At 48.8% G+C, this 19,235-nt stretch overlaps 1 protein-coding gene across 1 annotated transcript in view; it reads left to right on the top strand.

Moving 5' to 3' along the window:
* LOC146801335 (sodium/potassium-transporting ATPase subunit alpha-1-like) overlaps positions 1-19,235 on the top strand; it is a 2,293,178-nt gene that overhangs the window by 2,023,373 nt on the left and 250,570 nt on the right. The gene's annotated exons all lie outside the window — the stretch shown is intronic.

Raw genomic sequence — 19,235 nt, 5'->3', positions numbered from 1 at the left:
CTATTTCTTACGTAACATTCAATAACACATTGGTATATCTCCTACCCAGGAGATATCACAAGAATACTTAAAATCCAATCAGGTAAGTAGCACCAACTACCGTGGTCTCCAGGGAGTGACCAAAGCCTATAGTAAGAAAGTGGAATGCTAACTGCAAAGGAGAATGGGGCTTGGACCAGAAGACTCAGAGGAGCCGGGGACACAAGGAATCACCAAAGGGAAGTACCCATGAAACCCACAGAAGCTGTGTGCGGAGTGGGAACACAGCTCCGACAGCTCCGTGCCCAATGGAAGTCAAACGAGAAGTCATGGTTGCCGTTTTGGAGAGGAACGAGCCTTCCCTGGGACCCAGGAGAATCCCCTTGGAGGACAGAAGGTTGGAGAGCTAACCCAACCATGGATCCCCTGGGAACCAGGTTACCTACATCAATGAAGCCAGATGCATAGGGGTGAAGAGACGTCGGAAACCTCCGTAGACGACAGTCAAAGACTTAGAAGAAGATGCCTCTGGAGAAGTTCATGAAGGAGTCCGGTGCAATCTGAGGGTGGATTCCGTAAGTGCAGAACATGCAAGAGACAGGACAGGGTCTATGCCACTCGAGGGTGACCAGGAGGCACAGAGACACAACGCACACCGATGTTGGGAGGTTCTGAAGAGACGATGGAGACCAGGCGCTGCTGAGGAAGACCAGGAGCCATGCACAAGCTTTCCTGTGTCGAATGTTGGTGAGTAGGTGGTGAGTGTCGGGAGGTAGCATCAACAAGCCTTGGTAGCAGCAACTGGCATGGAAAACGAAATAGGAGCAACGTTGGGACCAGCAAGGTTCAAGCGACTCACCAACAGCAGGAGAGCCACAGCAGGTCCGAGCAAGCAGTGGAGTCCACTGAAGTAGTAGAAGATCCTTAAGAGGACCCACAAGCCGACGGCACATGAGTCGCAAGAGGACCTCGAGCAGCTCACCAAAGATGAAGGCCCAAAGTGCAGAGGATGCAGTGAGGACACTGATCTCAGAGGGAAGAGATCCTGAAGGCTGGAGCTTCTTGCAGCCTGAAGATCTCTGGAGTGCAGAGCCAACAAGCCTTGGCAACGGCAAGTTGACACAGTGCACAGGGGTTCGGTCCAAGGGGTTACGACGAGGGATACTGGCCTCAAAATTGCAGCGAGGACAGGTCAGGCCTTGCGGAAGTGCAGAACCACCACCTGTGTTGCTGAACTTCTAGAAGCCCGCAAGAGGGCAGGAGCAGCAGACCGGTGATCTTCTTTGCTGTGCCTGCAGATGCAGCAACTGACTCCTTCACTCCAAGGGAGATTACTTCAGGTGTCCCTGATGCCCACACATCTGTTCAAGAAGCACAGACGATGATGAAGACTTGAAGAACAGCAAGACCAGGAGCAGCAGGAGTCTTCCTTGATGCAGTCTCTGTTCCAGTCAAAGTCCAACGAAGTCCAAGTGTCCAGACGGTCCTAGAGCGATGTCGTTTCAGGGTTGAGTCTTGTCCCACGACAAATCTAAGGAACCACCCACATTTGAATCCTTACGTACCCTAAGGAAAGGGTTGGAACAACTCAGGTGTCCCTCCCAGAGGAGGAGATGGACAGAGGGGAGGATACTCCTATGCCCTTTGTCCAGTTTCATGCCAAAGTGGGATCCAAGGGCTCCCTGAACTGGGTCAAACTAGAGTAAACAAGGAGGTCACCAAATGTGCCCTTCAAAGCAGTCTGGTGGCACTGGCAAGCACGCCCACACCAGCCCAGCACACTAAGTCCTGTCAGTGAGGTGTTCACACCTCCCTGTGGCAGGAAACCTATTGTTCTACTCCTCCCTGCTCAAGCTCAGCTCAGTAGCAGGAGAGCAGAATTGTGTCTGTGTTGGGCAGCAGAACTAGCTTGCTGGCAGACCCTAAAAGGCTGTTACCGGGTGTACAGAGGGGGTATCCAAAGGAGCCCCCCAGTACATGGGATCACCCTCCCAACACTGGAACCAGTGTTGGGGTATGAATCCAACCTGTTTGAAACCATTGTAGGAAGGTGGATATCTGACTATGGTTACCCCCAACTTTTTGCCTAGTGTCTAGCTGGTTTTTCGACTTAGTTGGCCTGAGATCTTGCCATTCAGGGTCTCAGGCTGTCTGCTCTCTCTTTAAAATGGACTCATGTACCCTAGGTACATACCCAATTGGTAAGGATCACCTTATTGGACCCTGTACAGTGTACCCTAGGTACCCAGGGCTTAGGTGTACCTTAGGCCTCCCAGGGGCTGCAGCATGTATTATGCCACCCCTGGCCTGGCCTTCCAATCAGACACAACTGGCTGATCACTCAGCTGGGGCAAGGTCGTGTAATCACCCCTTGCTTAGATATAGTATACCTATTTCTGATGGATACATCTGCCAGTGCATTCCTCACCTTGTGAATATCCCCTGCGCCAGCATTCCACGGAACTTTTCTCCCCAGCACTCCACGTCGACGTGGGCGACGTCACAATGCGCCGGCTCCGCTCGCGACTCCAATCGACGTCACCGGAGCCATAAGAAGCCCACGTCGGCGTGATGACGTCAGTTCCCTTTTTTCCGCGCCTTCGACGCGCAACGGTTTTTTTCCAGTGCTCGTTGGCTACTTTGTAATTTAGCCTTGTTAATCTGTTGAATCCAGTATGTCTTCGACTAGGAAGTCGGGATTTAAGCCCTGTAGGGAATGTGGAGGTCTGATGTCAATGACTGATCCCCACCAGAACTGTTTATGGTGCCTCTCTTCGTAACATGACATGGAGGAGTGCGGATGCTGTAGAAGCATGAACTCGAAGGCACTCAAGGAGAGGAAGACTAAGCTCTTCATGAAGAAGATCGGTGAGGAGAAGAGAGGAAGGAAGAAGGAGAAGTCGAAGAGTGGGTCGTCGACGTCGAAGTCTTCGAGGTCGAAGAAGCACCACAAGAAGAGGAAACACTCTTCTCGACGTCGGTCCTCGAGGTCCAAGAAGTCGAGGTCGAGGTCGGCTTCGCCCCTTCGACGCCGGAGCAAATGCTTGTCTCCTTCTCCATCACCTTTGAAGTCACCGAGGTGTTCTCCTTCGAAGAAGCAGACTCCGGTTCAGTCTCCGACGCGGTTATCGGATCCGTCTAAGAAGTCGACTCCGGAACGGGTGGAGTCGGATGCTTCCTTCCATGAAGATGAGCAGGAGGAGTCTGTTCCGGTGCCTGAAGAGTCTGAGGCTCCGGTTGAAGATACTGCAGAGCCGATGCCGGTGACTCCACAAGGGGGTACAGGGCCTGTTCCTTTTCCTCAGTTCCCGGCTCCAGGTACTGATTCTACCGGTTTCTTAAATGCTATGTATGGCATTTTTAATAGGGCAGCCTACCCATCCGGAGCACCAACTGGTCCCGTGGGTCCGATGGCATTTACACTAGGGGTGCCGCAGCAGTATGCTCAGGCCCCCTTTATGCCCTTTATGCCGATGGCGCCATCTTGGCAGTTTCCGGCGCCGCCTGGGGATCCGATTCGACCTCGGAAGGACCAGTGGACTTCGGAGCCTTCATCGACGCCGACGCCGACTCCATCGGCGCCGCGTCCGGCGCCGACTCCCCCTTTGGCGCCGCCGACTCCGGTACCTTTGGCTCCTCCGACGCCGCGTACGGCGTCGTCGACGTCGGCCCCTCGGATCCGGTAGAGGAGGGAGGCCCAGAGGGTGTTGGAGGAAAAGAGATATCGGATGGATGTGGAAGAAGGTGAGGTTGACTCTTCCTCGGATGATTTCGAAGGTATTGATGAGGCTAGTGGTTTGGATACAACCCCAGAGTGGGAGCATGCATCTGCCAGGTCTTCTCCGCCTCAGGAATTGGCTCCTTATCATGTGGTAATCAAGAAGGCGGCAGAACTTTTGGATTTGCAGCTGCCTTCTGTGGAGTACAAATCCAACTTGCTCACAGAGGTGTTGCATTCTCCAACTTCGTCATAAGAGCCTTTGTTGCCTTTCAATGAGGCCATCTTGGAGCCAGTCTTGGAGGTGTGGTAGAAACCCCTTTCATCTCCGGCGGTGTGTAGGCAGGTGGCAAGAAGATACAAGGTTGCACCAGGGGATCCTGACTTCTTTTCCACTCATACATCTCCAGGCAGCTTGGTGGTGCAGGCTTCATGTTCCAAGCATGCTTCGGGTGCCTTCCCTCAGTCTCCGGCTGACAGGGAATGTAAAAATGTTGATCAGGCAGCCAAGAAGACCTTTTCCACGGGGAGTATGGCGTTGAAATCAACTAATGCCACATGCCTGTTGGGACGTTATGTGCATGCACTAATGGACTCCATTAAGTCTTTGGCCCCTAAGTTGCCTGAAGGGGATAAGTTGTCCTTTTTGGAGGTTGTGGCAGACACTCAGGCGGCTGCCAGACAAGTTATCCAATCAGGGTTGGATACTGCGAACTCTGTGGCAAGGATCATGGGGTCATCTGTTGCTGCAAGGAGGCAGGCTTGGCTCCGTACCTCTGGGTCTTCAGCTGATGTGCAGGCTACGCTGGTTGATCTGCCTTTCGACGGACAGAAGCTGTTTGGGGAAAAGGCGGATTCTGCCCTACAGCGATTTAAAGATAGCAGGCAGACTGCGAAATCCTTGGGTCTGCAAGCTCCTGCTAGGGGTTCGTCCTTTCAAAAATTTAGGGGTTTTGGAAGATCGTCTTTTCGCTCTTACCGGCAGCCCCAACAGCAGCAGCAACAACAGCAGCAGAATCCCCTCTATAAGTCCTATAGAGGGAGACAAAAGGGTCGGAGAGGATCTGGTTGCAACCCCTCTACTTCCTCCTCCTCCTCTGCTCCCAATGAGGCTTCTGGGAAGCAGCCCTAGATCCCCCATCCCGGATCATGTAAGACCTGTGGGGGGTCGGGTGTCCTACTTTCTACGGGGTTGGAAATCTATTACAACAGACCTTTGGGTTTTGAACCTCGTAGAGACTGGGTACACCCTTCCCTTTCGGGAGTTTCCTCCCCCTTACCCTCCTTGCCAAGGTTATTGCTCGGAAGACCATCTACTTCTCCTGCAGAAAGAAGTTTAAGCCTTGCTTCAGAAGGGTGCGATAGAGGTGGTTCCAGAGCAGGAAAGGGGTCAGGGTTCCTACTCCCGGTATTTCCTGATTCCCAAAAAGGACGGAAGATTGCGTCCGAACCTGGACCTCAGAGTCTTGAATTTTTACCTGAAGCAGGAGAAATTTAAGATGCTGACCCTTGCGCAGGTTCTTCAGGCGTTGCAGCAAGGAGATTGGATGGTGTCGCTCGACTTGCAGGACGCGTACTTTCATGTTCCAATCCTGAAGTCGCACAGGAAGTATCTCCGTTTTGCGGTTGGATCACAACACTACCAGTTTGCGGTCCTCCCGTTTGGTCTTACTACCGCACCTCGAGTCTTCACAAAGGTGATGGCAGTGGTGGCTGCTCATCTCAGGAGGTCGGGGATTCCGGTTTTCCCTTACCTGGACGACTGGCTTCTGAAGGCAGAGTCCCCGGAGATGGTGCAGCGTCATCTGCAGGTAACATCTCAGCTGTTATTCGACTTGGGTTTTTCGATCAATGTACCCAAATCTCACCTGGTGCCCTCGCAACGCAACCTGTTCATAGGGGCGGTACTGGACACTACTGTGTGTCGGGCATTCCCTCCTCCTCAAAGGATTCTCGACATTCAGGAAATGGTCCCTTTATTCCACAATGGAGCGGTTGTTCCAGTTCTGAAGGTCCTTCGTCTGCTCGGTCTGTTCGCCTCCTGCATACTGTTGGTCAACCATGCACACTGGCACATGAGGGCGCTCCAGTGGTGCCTCCGCAAGCAGTGGTATCAGCACAACGGGGATCTCAGGGAGTCGATCAAGATCTCCAGAGAAGCTGCAGCGGATCTGTCTTGGTGGAGCGTAAAGGGCAATCTATCACAAGGAAGGCCCTTCCATCTACCTCCATCTGTGGCCACAGTGATAACGGATGCATCCACTTTAGGGTGGGGTGCTCATCTGGAGGATCTGGAGATCAAAGGGCTTTGGTCACCAGAGGAAAGGTTGCTTCACATCAACCTTCTGGAATTGCGGGCGATTCGTTTGGCGCTCAAGGCCTTCCTCCCTTCCCTTCGCGGTCAGTCGATTCAAGTCCTGACAGACAACACGACCGCGATGTGGTATGTCAACAAGCAGGGGGGAGTGGGGTCTCTTTGTCTATGCAGAGAGGCCTTACGTCTATGGTCCTGGGTTCAGGACCATCAGATTTGTCTGATGGCAAATCATCTGGCCGGGGTGCTGAACGTGCGTGCGGACAGTCTCAGTCGGCAGTTCTCCGCCGGCCACAAGTGGAGGCTCCATCCTGAGGTGGTTCGTCACGTCTTTCGGACGTGGGGAACTCCTCGGGTGGATCTGTTTGCCACCCGCGAGAACGTGCACTGCCCGTCATATTGCAGTCTCCAGTATCCGATGCAGGGGGCGTTGGGGGACACGTTTCAGTTGAGTTGGGGCTCACGACTCCTTTACGCGTTTCCTCCCATACCCTTGATTCCTCGGGTTCTGAGGAAGATTCGCCAAGACCGGGCCCAAGTCATATTGGTCGCCCCGGATTGGCCGAGAAGGGTGTGGTGTACGGATCTTCTCCACCTATCCTCGTGCCCTCCGCTCCGTCTCCCGCTGAGGGCAGACCTCCTCTCGCAGTCGGAGGGGCAGGTTCTACACCCCCTCCTCCAGAGCTTACACCTTCATGCCTGGAGATTGAACGGGGCAACCTGAGTTCTTTCTCTCTCCCACCTGATGTGGTGGACGTTATTTTATCGGCCAGGCGACACTCCACCAAGTCCATTTACTCCTACAGGTGGTCCAAGTTTGTTAAATGGTGTGGAGAGAGATCCATTGACCCTTTAAAAGCCCATCTTTCTGATGTGCTTCAGTTTGCTCTTTCCTTGGCTCAGCAGGGTTGTGCTGTGGCCTCGGTCAAGGGCTACCTTTCGGCCTTATCGGCTTTTCTATGCCTCCCAGATCAACCGTCACTATTTAAATCTCCGGTTGTTCTGAGGTTCATCAAGGGCCTTACAAACATGTTTCGTCTCACTCCATTTGTAATGCCTCAGTGGGACCTTAATCTTGTCTTAACCTTTCTAATGGGGTCCCCATTTGAGCCATTGCATAGCTGTCCGTTGAGGCTGTTGTCCTTTAAGGTGGTTTTTCTTGTTGCCATAACCTCGGCACGGAGGGTAAGTGAGCTTCAAGCTCTAAGTTCCAAACCTCCTTTTCTTACCTTACATGCTGAAAGGATGGTTCTTAGGACCAGTGCTGCCTTCCTGCCAAAAGTTGTTACTCCTTTCCATTTGGGGCAGTCTATTACCCTCCCTGTTTTCTATCCACCCCCTCATCCCTCCAAGGAGGAGGAAAGACTCCATCGCCTTGACCCAAAGAGGGCTATGAGTTTTATCTGGACAGAACCAAGGACTTTCGCCTTGATGACCATCTCTTTATTGGCTACGTTGGTCGTTCTAAAGGTAAAGCGGTGCACAAGCGCACGCTGTCAAGATGGATAATACTGACCATCAAGATCTGCTACGCCCTGGCTGGTAAGACTCCTCCTGAGGGTATTCGTGCTCACTCTACTAGAGCTAAGTTTTCAACATCTGCTTTGGCCCGGGGTGTTCCCGTGGCGGATATTTGTAAAGCCGCGACTTGGGCCTCCCTCCATACTTTCGCGAAGCATTATTGCTTGGACTCAGAGATGAGGAGGGAGGGCCACTTCGCGCGCTCTGTGCTTCAGGACTTTTTGGTATAGAAGGATGGACACCCTCCTCCGGGAGTGGGGACTGCTGTGGGAATCTATTCACAAGGTGAGGAATCCACTGGCAGATGTATCCATCAGAAGAACAAGTTACTTACCTTCGGTAACGCTTTTTCTGGTGGATACAGTATCTGCCTGTGGATTCCTCACTGACCCACCCGCCTCCCCGTTGTCCGTCCTTCTATGCTTGATGTCCTGTTGCTAATGTTTCAGTTTACTGGTATTTCAAGATGTATTTATTACTGTCAAAGGCATTATGTCTTTCTTTTGCCTTTTTATTTATTCTTCACACTGTGTGTGTTGCTTTGCATATTGTGTACTGTGTATGCTGTGTATGTATATTGCTGTCAGTCCGTCCATGTGCCTCGAAGGCACGGAAAAAAGGGGCGGAACTGACGTCATCACGCCGACGTGGTCTTCTTATGGCTCCGGTGACGTCGATCGGAGTCGCGAGCGGAGCCGGCGCATTGTGACGTCGCCCACGTCGACGTGGAGTGCTGGGAAAGAAAAGTTCCGTGGAATGCTGGCGCAGGGGATATTCACAAGGTGAGGAATCCACAGGCAGATACTGTATCCACCAGAAAAAGCGTTACCGAAGGTAAGTAACTTGTTCTTCAGCATGAAAAAATAAGATGGATAATACTGACCATCAAGATCTGCTACGCCCTGGCTGGTAAGACTCCTCCTGAGGGTATTCGTGCTCACTCTACTAGAGCTAAGTTTTCAACATCTGCTTTGGCCCGGGGTGTTCCCGTGGCGGATATTTGTAAAGCCGCGACTTGGGCCTCCCTCCATACTTTCGCGAAGCATTATTGCTTGGACTCAGAGATGAGGAGGGAGGGCCACTTCGCGCGCTCTGTGCTTCAGGACTTTTTGGTATAGAAGGATGGACACCCTCCTCCGGGAGTGGGGACTGCTGTGGGAATCTATTCACAAGGTGAGGAATCCACTGGCAGATGTATCCATCAGAAGAACAAGTTACTTACCTTCGGTAACGCTTTTTCTGGTGGATACAGTATCTGCCTGTGGATTCCTCACTGACCCACCCGCCTCCCCGTTGTCCGTCCTTCTATGCTTGATGTCCTGTTGCTAATGTTTCAGTTTACTGGTATTTCAAGATGTATTTATTACTGTCAAAGGCATTATGTCTTTCTTTTGCCTTTTTATTTATTCTTCACACTGTGTGTGTTGCTTTGCATATTGTGTACTGTGTATGCTGTGTATGTATATTGCTGTCAGTCCGTCCATGTGCCTCGAAGGCACGGAAAAAAGGGGCGGAACTGACGTCATCACGCCGACGTGGTCTTCTTATGGCTCCGGTGACGTCGATCGGAGTCGCGAGCGGAGCCGGCGCATTGTGACGTCGCCCACGTCGACGTGGAGTGCTGGGGAGAAAAGTTCCGTGGAATGCTGGCGCAGGGGATATTCGCAAGGTGAGGAATCCACAGGCAGATACTGTATCCACCAGAAAAAGCGTTACCGAAGGTAAGTAACTTGTTCATCTACCCTTAAAAATAGACACATGTGTACCTATCAGCCACTCCTATGGCAGGCCTTAACAATCCTGGAGGCAGAGTGCTTGGTAACATGTGAGATGGTGCTCTAGCATGAGCTGAGCCTGTCTGCAGCTTTCGGAACCATGTCCTTATAGCTGTTCTATGATATAGCCTACCATATACTCTTAAAGTGCCTTATAATCTTAAACGGTTATGGTAACTAAGGTTTGGCTTTATCAAAACATGTTGTGTAAGGTGTCTAACACTTTGGAATAATACCCCCATACCATTTCTGGTGATGAGGATATTATTCCTCCCTTCTAGAGGGAGAGACATGTTAAAATCCTACTTTGCTGTTTAACTCTAACCGAAGCCTCAGCATCACAAAATGGATGCTGCTGCCACAGACACGAGTCTGACCTCCTGCTGCTGGGAGTGATCCCGGCAAGGGAGGCTTGGACAATAGGTTTCCTGCTTGGGGAGGTGCTAGCACCTCCCCAGACAGACTTTAGTGTATTGGGGCAGGGAGGGCTGAAAGGAATGAGACATGCCTGGGGCACACAAGGTGTCCCATGCATAGTCCAGTTCAAACCGGTGCTGGGGCACTCCAGCCCCAGTCCTGGCACGAAACTGGACAAAGGGAAGGGGGTTTAACCACCCCCCTCCCAGGTCCCACCCATAAGGTGTGACCTAGCAGGCAACCCAGCCCCCCAGATTAGTATAAGTGTGGTAGCTGGGCCCCAGGAGATTAGATTATCCTGAACCTGCAACTTGAACAGAAACTCTGGACATTCGACGAAAGAAGAAGACTGAAGAATCTCCCTTGTGGCCAAGGAGTGGCCACCCTGTGCAAACAGGCACCATCAAGAGACTTACCCTTTGCTTTGCTGAAGTTCTACGAGGGACCAACTGCAGAGCCTGACCAGAGCCTTGACTTCCAGACTTCTCCGACCCTGATCCACATCCACAGCCGAGCTGAGATCCGTGGAGGCGACGAGAGACGTGGGATCGGCTACCTGGGAAAAGTGGCGAGTATCTTCCAGCGCAGCTTCTGAGGCACCCTCGAAGTTGTGCACCGGGGATTTAGAAGCCCCAACCCCAAGCACCATCTGCACCGAAGATCAGCCCCCCACACTCCACGAGTCCTGCGTGGGGCCCTTCTGCATTTTCCTGCTTGCCGCGTCTGTCTGGTTACTTGCCCGGTGGCTAGTAACCTCTGTGACGACACACCTTCAATTTTCCACTGCTGGTTTGGCTCCTCCAGACTGGCTCCTGCTCCTCTGCGAAAGAGAAGCACCCCAGACCTTCCTGGTCTGCACCAGAAGCAAGTCCTCCATTCTTCGTGGGTTCCGCTTGCCAAGGCTTGGTGAGTCCTAGTTCGACTTCGATGCCGCCGACAGCAAGAGCCTCCTGGTCCTGGTCGTCCTCGACGTCTCCTGGTACCCGTGGCTGCTGCGACAAGCTTCACCTCTTCACCTGCAAACTCTCGACATCGCCTGGTTCCTTCCTGGTTCCACGTGGTCACTGGCTAGTGACCCAGACTCTGTCCCTTCTGCTTGCAGGTATCCTTCCTTCTTGATCCCAGCCTTGGGATCCACCGGACACTCTTCACTGACTGCCTGTCAGCATCTTTCCTTCAGGCATTCATAGGAGTCGACGACGAAACCCGACGCAACCTCACACCTATGCACCCGCAGCCCGTGGGCTAGGTAACTTGGGTACTCCGGCGCTCATCAGGGTATTGACTATCCTAGTGTCTAGTTCTCAAGTCTCGACTTCCTAGTTGCTCCAGAAGTGTCCTAAATCTTAATAATTCTAAACTGTACTATTTCTAACGATTCAAGGCCCAGACCACAGCAAAGGCCTCCCACTCAATAGCTGACCAACGCTTCTCCCTGGGGGGGGGGGGGGGGGGGGGGTCAATCTTCTGCTTATAAAAGCTACTGGTTGATCCTGGCCATCTGCAATAGGTTCTGACAATACTGCAGATACCCCTTTCTTAGAGGCATATTTCTGGACATTGGGGTTTTTGGAGAAATCAGGACTTTGCAAAATTGGAGCAGAGCACATGGCTTGCTTCAGGTAATCAAAGGCCTTCTGACAACTAACTTGACAATTAACTGTTCACGGAACTTTCTTAGGCATTCTCTTGGAGGTGAGATCATTGAGGGGTGTCACTAGGGATTAATAGCCCTTAACAAACCTCCTGCAGTACCTAGTCAGGCCCAAGAGAGCTCTAACCTGAATCTGGGCAGTGGGAGCAACCCAGTTCTTGATGGTCTGGATTTTGCTCTCCAATGGCTGAATTTGGTTTCCATCTACAAGGTGACCCAATTATACAACCTTACTCTCTCCTATCTGGCACTTTGTGGCCTCGATAGTGAGGCCTGCCTTTTGCAGGGCTTTAAGAACATTTCTGAGGTCGACCACGTGATCTTCCCAGGTGGAGCTAGAGGCCGCAATATCATCTAGATAAGCTGCACAATAGGCTTCCAAACATGTCAAGACTTTGTTCACCAGCCTCTGAAATTTTTCAAGTGCAATCTTCAACCCAAAAGGCATAACAATAAATTGATTATGCCCAATAGGGGATGAAAATGATGTCACAGGCGAATCATTGTTGGAGAGTCTGATTTGCCAGTAACCAGCAATCTGTTCTAGTGACTGCATTGAGCCCCCTGTAATTCACATAGAACCTCATCTCTCTCTTACCATCCTTGGTGTAAGGTTTTGGGACAAGGACAACAGGGGTAGCACAGGGGCTTAAGTCTTAATGACCCCCAAATCCAGCATCTTTTGGACTTCAATCCTGATGCAGTCTCTAACATGGTCAGGCTGTCTGTAAATGTTGTTCCTCACAGGCAGGCTAGCACCAGTGTCCACCTCATGGGTATACCATGTGGTCTGACTGGGTGTCTGAGCAAACAATTGACTGAGAACCTGTCTACAATCAGCTTGTAGTTGGATAGTGAGGCTGTCTGCCAAGACTACTCCTTCTACTGATCCACCAACAGGGTCTTGTGAGGGGAGATCAGGGAGAGGATCCTGTTCCTCATCAGAGGCAATGAGCAAGATCATGTCAGCCCTGTCAATAAAAGGTTTTAAGCGGTTCACATGAAGTACCCTGTGGGGGCTTTTTGGAGTACCTCAGTCTACCATGTAGGTAAGCTCACATTTTTTCTCAAGTGTGGTGTGGGGGCCATTCCACTTCTCCTGGAGAGCTGCTGGGGCCACAGGCTCCAACACCCACACTTTCTGTCCTGGCTGGTAAACAGACAGCACAGCCTTTTGGTCCTGCCAAGGTTTCTTAAGCTCCAGGCTGGCCTCAAGGTTTTTGCTGGATTTCTTCATGTACTCAGGCATATGAGAACGCAGGCCAAGTATATAATCAACTATGTCTTGTTTAGGAGGTTTCAGAGGCTGCTACCATCCCTCCTTAACCAGAACCCTAACTGGATGTCCAAATAAAAGTTTAAATGGGCTGTAGCCCACCCCCATTTGAGGAAACTCTCTGTAGGCAAAGAGAATGCAGGTAGTAAGCCATACCATTTTCGCGTCAGCTGTCCCCTTTAGGGTGTTGTTGAACCTTTCAATAAATCCATTGCCCTGTGGATGATAGCGTGTAGTAAACTTGTAGTTTAAACCACACTCCTTCCACACAGCAGTGATGTAGATAGACATGAAGTTGGTTCCTCTGCCTGACAAGACCTCCTTAGGAAACCCAACTCTGTAAAAGATTCCCAGAAGGGACCCAGCCACCACAGGAGCTGTAGTTGTCATAATGGGAATATCTACTGGATACGTAGTGGCATGGTCCACCACCACTAGTATGTAACTATGTCCATATTCTGTTCGAGGGTTTAAGGGACCTACAGTATCTATCCCTACCCTCTCAAAGGGAACCCCAACCAGTGGAAGTAAGGGGGCCTTAGCGGTGCCACCTGACTTACCACTGGCTTGGCTGGTGACACATGAGTGACAAAACTCCTTGGTGTCGTCAGACATTTGGAGCCTGTAAAAGTGAGGGACAAGCCTGCCCCAAGTCTTGCTTCACCCAAGATGTCCTGCAAGGGAAATTTCATGCGCTAGGGTCAGTAGAAAACCCCTGAATTTCTGAGGTATGGCCAACCTCCTGGTAGCACCAGTCTTGGGGTCTCTACTCTCGGAAAATAGGACCCCATCTTCCCAATAAGTCCTATGGGATCCACTAACATTCCTTATCACCTCAGCAGCAGCTTGCTCTCTGAGTTATTCAAGAAAGGGGCAGGTTTTCTGCTCCAGACTCAAGTCTGCCCTGGAAGAGCCCCTTTCTCCAGGAACTCTGCTGTGTCAGGCCCAAGGTCCCCTGCGACAGTTCCTTCAAAGGAACTGAGGTCATTTCTTTCAGAAACTGATCCTCACTGGGATTCTAGGAGGAGGATAAATCCTTACCCTTCATTCTCCTTTTTTTGGGCGCTGACTGTTCCATTCTTTCAGGATCTAGGGTTCCCTCTGTGCCTAGTCTCTTGGCCTGACCCCTAGTGACTGCAAAGGCACTGGCTGAAATACCCATCATCTTTGTATGTGTCTTGAACTCCACTTCAGACCAGGCTTAAGTTTCTAAGTCATTGTCCATCAGACAGTCCACAGGTAGATCTAGGGAAAACACAACTATTTTAGGGCCAGTTACCCCTCCCTAGTTGAGATTCACAACAGTGAAAGGAGTGATCAGACCAGACATTGCTGACGCTGGTCACTTGGTAGATCTGACCTGGTAGAATCTGTTCTGGAGAACAAGTTTCGCTGTCACCATAGTAATACTGGACCCTGTGTCCTTGCAAGCCACTGTTTCCTCACTATTGATGAGAGGCTGCTGTCTATACTTGCTCAAGTTAGTGGGACTTACAAGTAAAGTTTCAAGTTACATGCCACTGTCACAGACTAAAACAGCCTGAGTGGGTGTTCTAACTAGGCCAGACCCACTTCAGTACCTAATGTTAACCCTATTAATACCTTGGGGACACTACTACCACTTGTGCTAGTGCTAGGGGGGCAAGGTGCTTTAGGAGCAGTAGTAGTTGTACCAGTGGTGCCAGACTTAGAGCAATTGGAATTTCTTGCTCTTTGTCCTATTTCCCTACAGAGGTATCACCAAGGTTTATTGTTGGAAGAGGAAGAGGTTTGGGTCCCACCCCCAACAAAAGCCGTTTGAGGACTTTGTGAAGAGTCTTTCATGCCTTTACCTTTCTCACCACCCTTCTCTTGGGCCTTAGAAGAATCTTGCTTCTTCTGGTCACCACCACCATGAGATTTCTGCTTCACCCTAGTGCAGACCCACTTGTCTGCCTTCTTTCCTGATTATTGGGGAGAGGTCAGATCTGAGTCCACCAGGTACTGGTGGAGTAGTTGATTATGACAGTTATTGAGGATGTGCTTCCTCATCAATAAATTGTACAGTCCCTCATAGTCATGTATATTACTTCCTTGAAACCAGCCTTCCAGAGCCTTAAAAACACTGCTTACAAAGTCTACCCAGTCTTGCGTGTATGCCTTCTGTGTGTCCCTAACTTAACCCTGTATTGCTGAGTGGTTAAACCAAACCCATCTATGAGTACATTATTTAAGATTGAGTAATTATCTGTATCTTCCTCCCTAAAGAGAGGTTTGTCTCTACCTTTGTTAGCAAAGGAAAGCCACAGTATTTCATGTATTTATTTATTTATTTTATTTGATAAGTTTTATATAGCGCTGCTAGACCTGGAGGTTTCAGAGCGCTTTACATGAGGAGGAACATTGTTTCAGAACATATTTACACAGTTACATCACTTGCTGGAGCGTTGTTGCATAACATAGGCATAAGGATAAACAAAGCAAACGGGGAGAGAAATTCAGGGGAAAGAGGAAAGGAATAGGGGAGGTAGACAAAGAATGAAGGAGGGAAGAGGTAGGGAGGGGTTAGGAGACACAGCTTTGAGACGAGGAGGTAACAGTGCCTGATGTCCGGCTGGGTAGGTGACGGCTCCCAGTGGTAAAGGGATCATTCCAAAGACCAAAAGGAAACAGCTCAACTTCACAGAACCCACAAGGGTTTAGGTCGCACCTCTCTCAAGACTTTTCTTGCTTACCCTCCTAAATTTTAGATCAAATAAAAAAGCTGTTTGGCTAGCGTGGTGTGCAACTCCACTACCCCCGCCGTTTTCAGGGGTGATCAACTAGACCCAAAACTTAAACCCACTGCGGGTCGCACCACTCCATTCAGTAATTGTAAGAATGTCCATCCAATACTGTGTATTGTTCCAATAAATTCCTCTTTATTCTTCTTTAAATTTTCACAATTCTTAGGCAGCCAACACGTTTCGTTCTGTTACAAAGAACTTCATCAGGGCTGTAAAAAACATTTAAAAATACAGATATAATACAATTGTTATAACTCAATTAACACATTATATTATAAAAAAACACATTATCCAGTAAGACAGAAGATGCCTCCAAGAAGCACTTTGCATTACAAATGATGCTTAAAATATTATCAATCCATATCCAATGATTGTACAGATCACTCAAATTGCTAATATTGGGTTAGTAATCTCATTTATTATATTCAATGCATAAAGGCAAGTCATATTGAATTCCTACTCCAGCAGTACAAGCTCCAAATTTTGCAACACCTGTTGATTTTAGGGGCCTATTTTGTTCTATATTTGGTGTCCTAAATTTTTTTAATGTAATTCTGGATTATAAGCTGTCATTTAATTGCATATTATATAGAAAACTTCCAAAATTCATAATAAACCCTTGGAATCAACTAATAGCTTTTTTACCTTAGCATTAGCCCCACTTGGTCGATCTATTATATCCAGAATTTAAATGTACCTACCATTATTTCTTAACGGCGTTTCTTTTAAAACCTCTGAAGTATTAACATCCGATTTTGAGGTATCAAGTTGGTTTTGACTTCAAAGTCCTTCTCTATTGCTTTACCTACCAAAGAAATATTAATAATACTATCATGAACTAACATGACAAACTGGCAAAAATTATTTACTATATTATTCTTTAAGAAACATTTTCCTTACCTAAGTCAAGGCTTAGCTGGTCCCATTGTGCTCACACCATGATCCTATTAAAGGCTATTGTGCCTGTAATAAAGTAACGCTTAATATGTAACTCGCTGCATTATATCATCATGTATTTAGCATATTCCAAGTATTTTCATGGGGATCATTCACAGTCCTCCGTTATGTGTGATTCCCTTGTCGCGGTGGACTCTCTCAGTGGGGTCTCTGAGATTTCAGGGCATAAATGCTGGATCCCTCCCCAACAAGTGGAGAGGAGTGCTTTGGCCACTGGCACACTCTGAAGAATGAAGTAGGAAAGAGGTGGGGAAGGGGTAGGAAACCCAGCGGAAACACAGTATCCGATTTCCGGCTGGCTAGGAGATGGCTCCCAGCGGCAAGGGGATCTTTCCCAGTCATCCTTTATGTGTGACTCTCTTGTGCTGTGGACTCTCGCAGAGGGGTCTCCGAGACTCCAGGGCATAAATGCTGGATCCATCCCCAACAAGGGGAGTAGGAGTGCTTTGGACAAGGGCACACTTATGGAGGCCATTTTAGGGACAGGAGGGCTCTAGAGAAAGACCCTCACTGTAGAAGGGGAAATGCGAGTTGGGTCATTGGTTCAGTAGCCTGGGAGACTGCTGCCCCTATGCAGCCAATGTTGATGGTAGTAGGTGAAGATCAGTAAATTAATATGTGTTGGGCGCCATTTTGATCTACACTGTTGAAGCTAAAGAGCCGGATGGGGGATATCTCGAGGTCTGGTCGAGATCCAATTTGTGTCCAGCTTTTTGTATAGCTGCCCATTGCTCCTGGGGGACCTTCTGTACCTTACAGGCCCTCTCCAAAGCAGTGATACATTTATGGATGTCATCCTCCTCCTGGTAAGGAGGGATTATTCTTCTCAAGTTCCTAGTGTCAAAGGAGTGTTGTGCTGCTACCATGGGATCCTGATCCTAAATTCTTCATAGACCTCTGAACTTCCAGAGTCTCCTTATCTAGGGCTAGCTGCTCCTTCTTGATACTGAGCTTGGCTCTCTCAAGCTTGAGCAGATGGTATTCCCGTTCTAAGGAGTCCTCCCTCTGGCTAGAGATGGAGGTCCTTATGGAATGGTGCAGAGAAAGTATATCAAGGAAGAAATATCGAATTGCATAAATATCGTGGTAAAAATATCGTGGGTCAGAAATATCGAAAAAAATATCCTTGTGCTCAAGAATATCGATATTAGGTAAGTAATATCGATTTAAAAAATAACGATGTGTTTAATATAATTTGTAAAAATATTGTTGTTAAAAATATCGATTTTTTATTAATGTTATGTATTTTAGTACATATTTTATATGTGTGTGATGTTTAATTTTTTGTATAAGAATTGTTTGTATTTTTATTATATTAATTGTTTTTAAATTGAATTTTGCGTTTTTAGTTCCGTAGCGGTTTGAGGGTTTATAGGGGGGGTAGGGTGGGAAGTAATTTAATTATATACAATTTGTTGAATAATTCTTATTTGTTAATATTTGTTTTATTGTGAACTTATAGTGTTAAATGTGTAAATTAATGTATGAATAATTGTTTAATAATTAGTTGTTAATTTAAATTCATTAATTAATAATTAATTATGGTAATTGTGTAATTAATTTTAGGTGCTTGTTGTGGATATTATAGTGTTAAAGAATGTGTACTCAATGTTTATTTTCTTTTTTTTAAATAATACATTTTAAATTCATTATTAATTATGTTAATTATGGAAATACATTTAAATACAAATGTTGATGTCTTTTTTTAATTGTGTGGTTTTATAGGGTAGGAAATAAAATAAATACATTTATGTTTTAATTAATTATTAATATCTGCTCCTTTTAAATAAATATTGTTTACAAACGTATTTATTAATTTATTTTATATAATATTTGTACCTTTTTGTTTTATGTAATTAACATTATGGTGCCAATTCCGATCCTGTAAAACCCGGGTACGAATGGTCGTACGGAGCGTATTCTCCGTCCGACTCGTCCCCGGGTAAAACACCTTACAAACTCGCAAGTACGATTCGCACAGAAATACAATTTCCGTACGAGTCGTACAAAAGACCGACCGACAAAAAAATGCCCACAATTCCGATCCGGGACATCGCGTACGTGACGTCCGGACGGAGTCAGGCAGCATTTTACGAACCAGCAAGTACGATCCGTGCCTACGTCACTCCGCACGGCTCACATTTTACGGCAGCCAAAAACTCCCGGGAAATTGAGGACGACGCAAACAAAGAGCACCGGTACGCGACGGACAGCCATGGACCCCATCCTATGTGTCATCCCGGCCCTCATAGCCTACGACCTTGTGTACAGAAACCGACGCAGACGCCGCAGAAGGTCAGAACAACCCCCAGGGGCAAAGGGGGGGGGGTGGGGGCAAGGTGCAGGAAATATAACCCACACCCCAAAAAAAACATATATATCCTGCACATAAATTACCTCCATGGTCTGGTCACTTCGGGGGGCGTGTCCACCAATCCCAAGTCCCGTCACAGCGGAAGTGGACGTGTACCCGTCACCACCACAATGGTGGTACGGGACGTACCCACGCCCCTCAGATCGTTGGTACGGTCCGTACCACCATTGCAGTGGTGATGTAGGGGTATGCATGTACGGACCGTACCCACGCCCCCCAGAGCGTGGGTACGGTCCGTACACGCGTACCCCTACATCACCACTACAATGGTGGTACGGACCGTACCCACGCCCCCCAGAGCGTAGGTACGTTCCGTACCACCATTGTAGTGGTGATGTAGGGGTACAAGTGTACAGACCGTACCCACGCTCTGGGGGGCATGGGTACGGTCCGTACACGCGTACCCCTACATCACCACTGCAATGGTGGTATGGACCGTACCCACGCCCCCCAGAGCGTGGGTACGGGCCGTACCACCATTGTAG

This window comes from Triturus cristatus, chromosome 8, assembly GCF_964204655.1.
Source record: "Triturus cristatus chromosome 8, aTriCri1.1, whole genome shotgun sequence".
Classification (NCBI taxonomy): domain Eukaryota; kingdom Metazoa; phylum Chordata; class Amphibia; order Caudata; family Salamandridae; genus Triturus; species Triturus cristatus.
The sequence above is the reverse complement of the archived record's forward strand: the minus strand, read 5'-3'. Positions and strand labels throughout refer to the sequence as shown.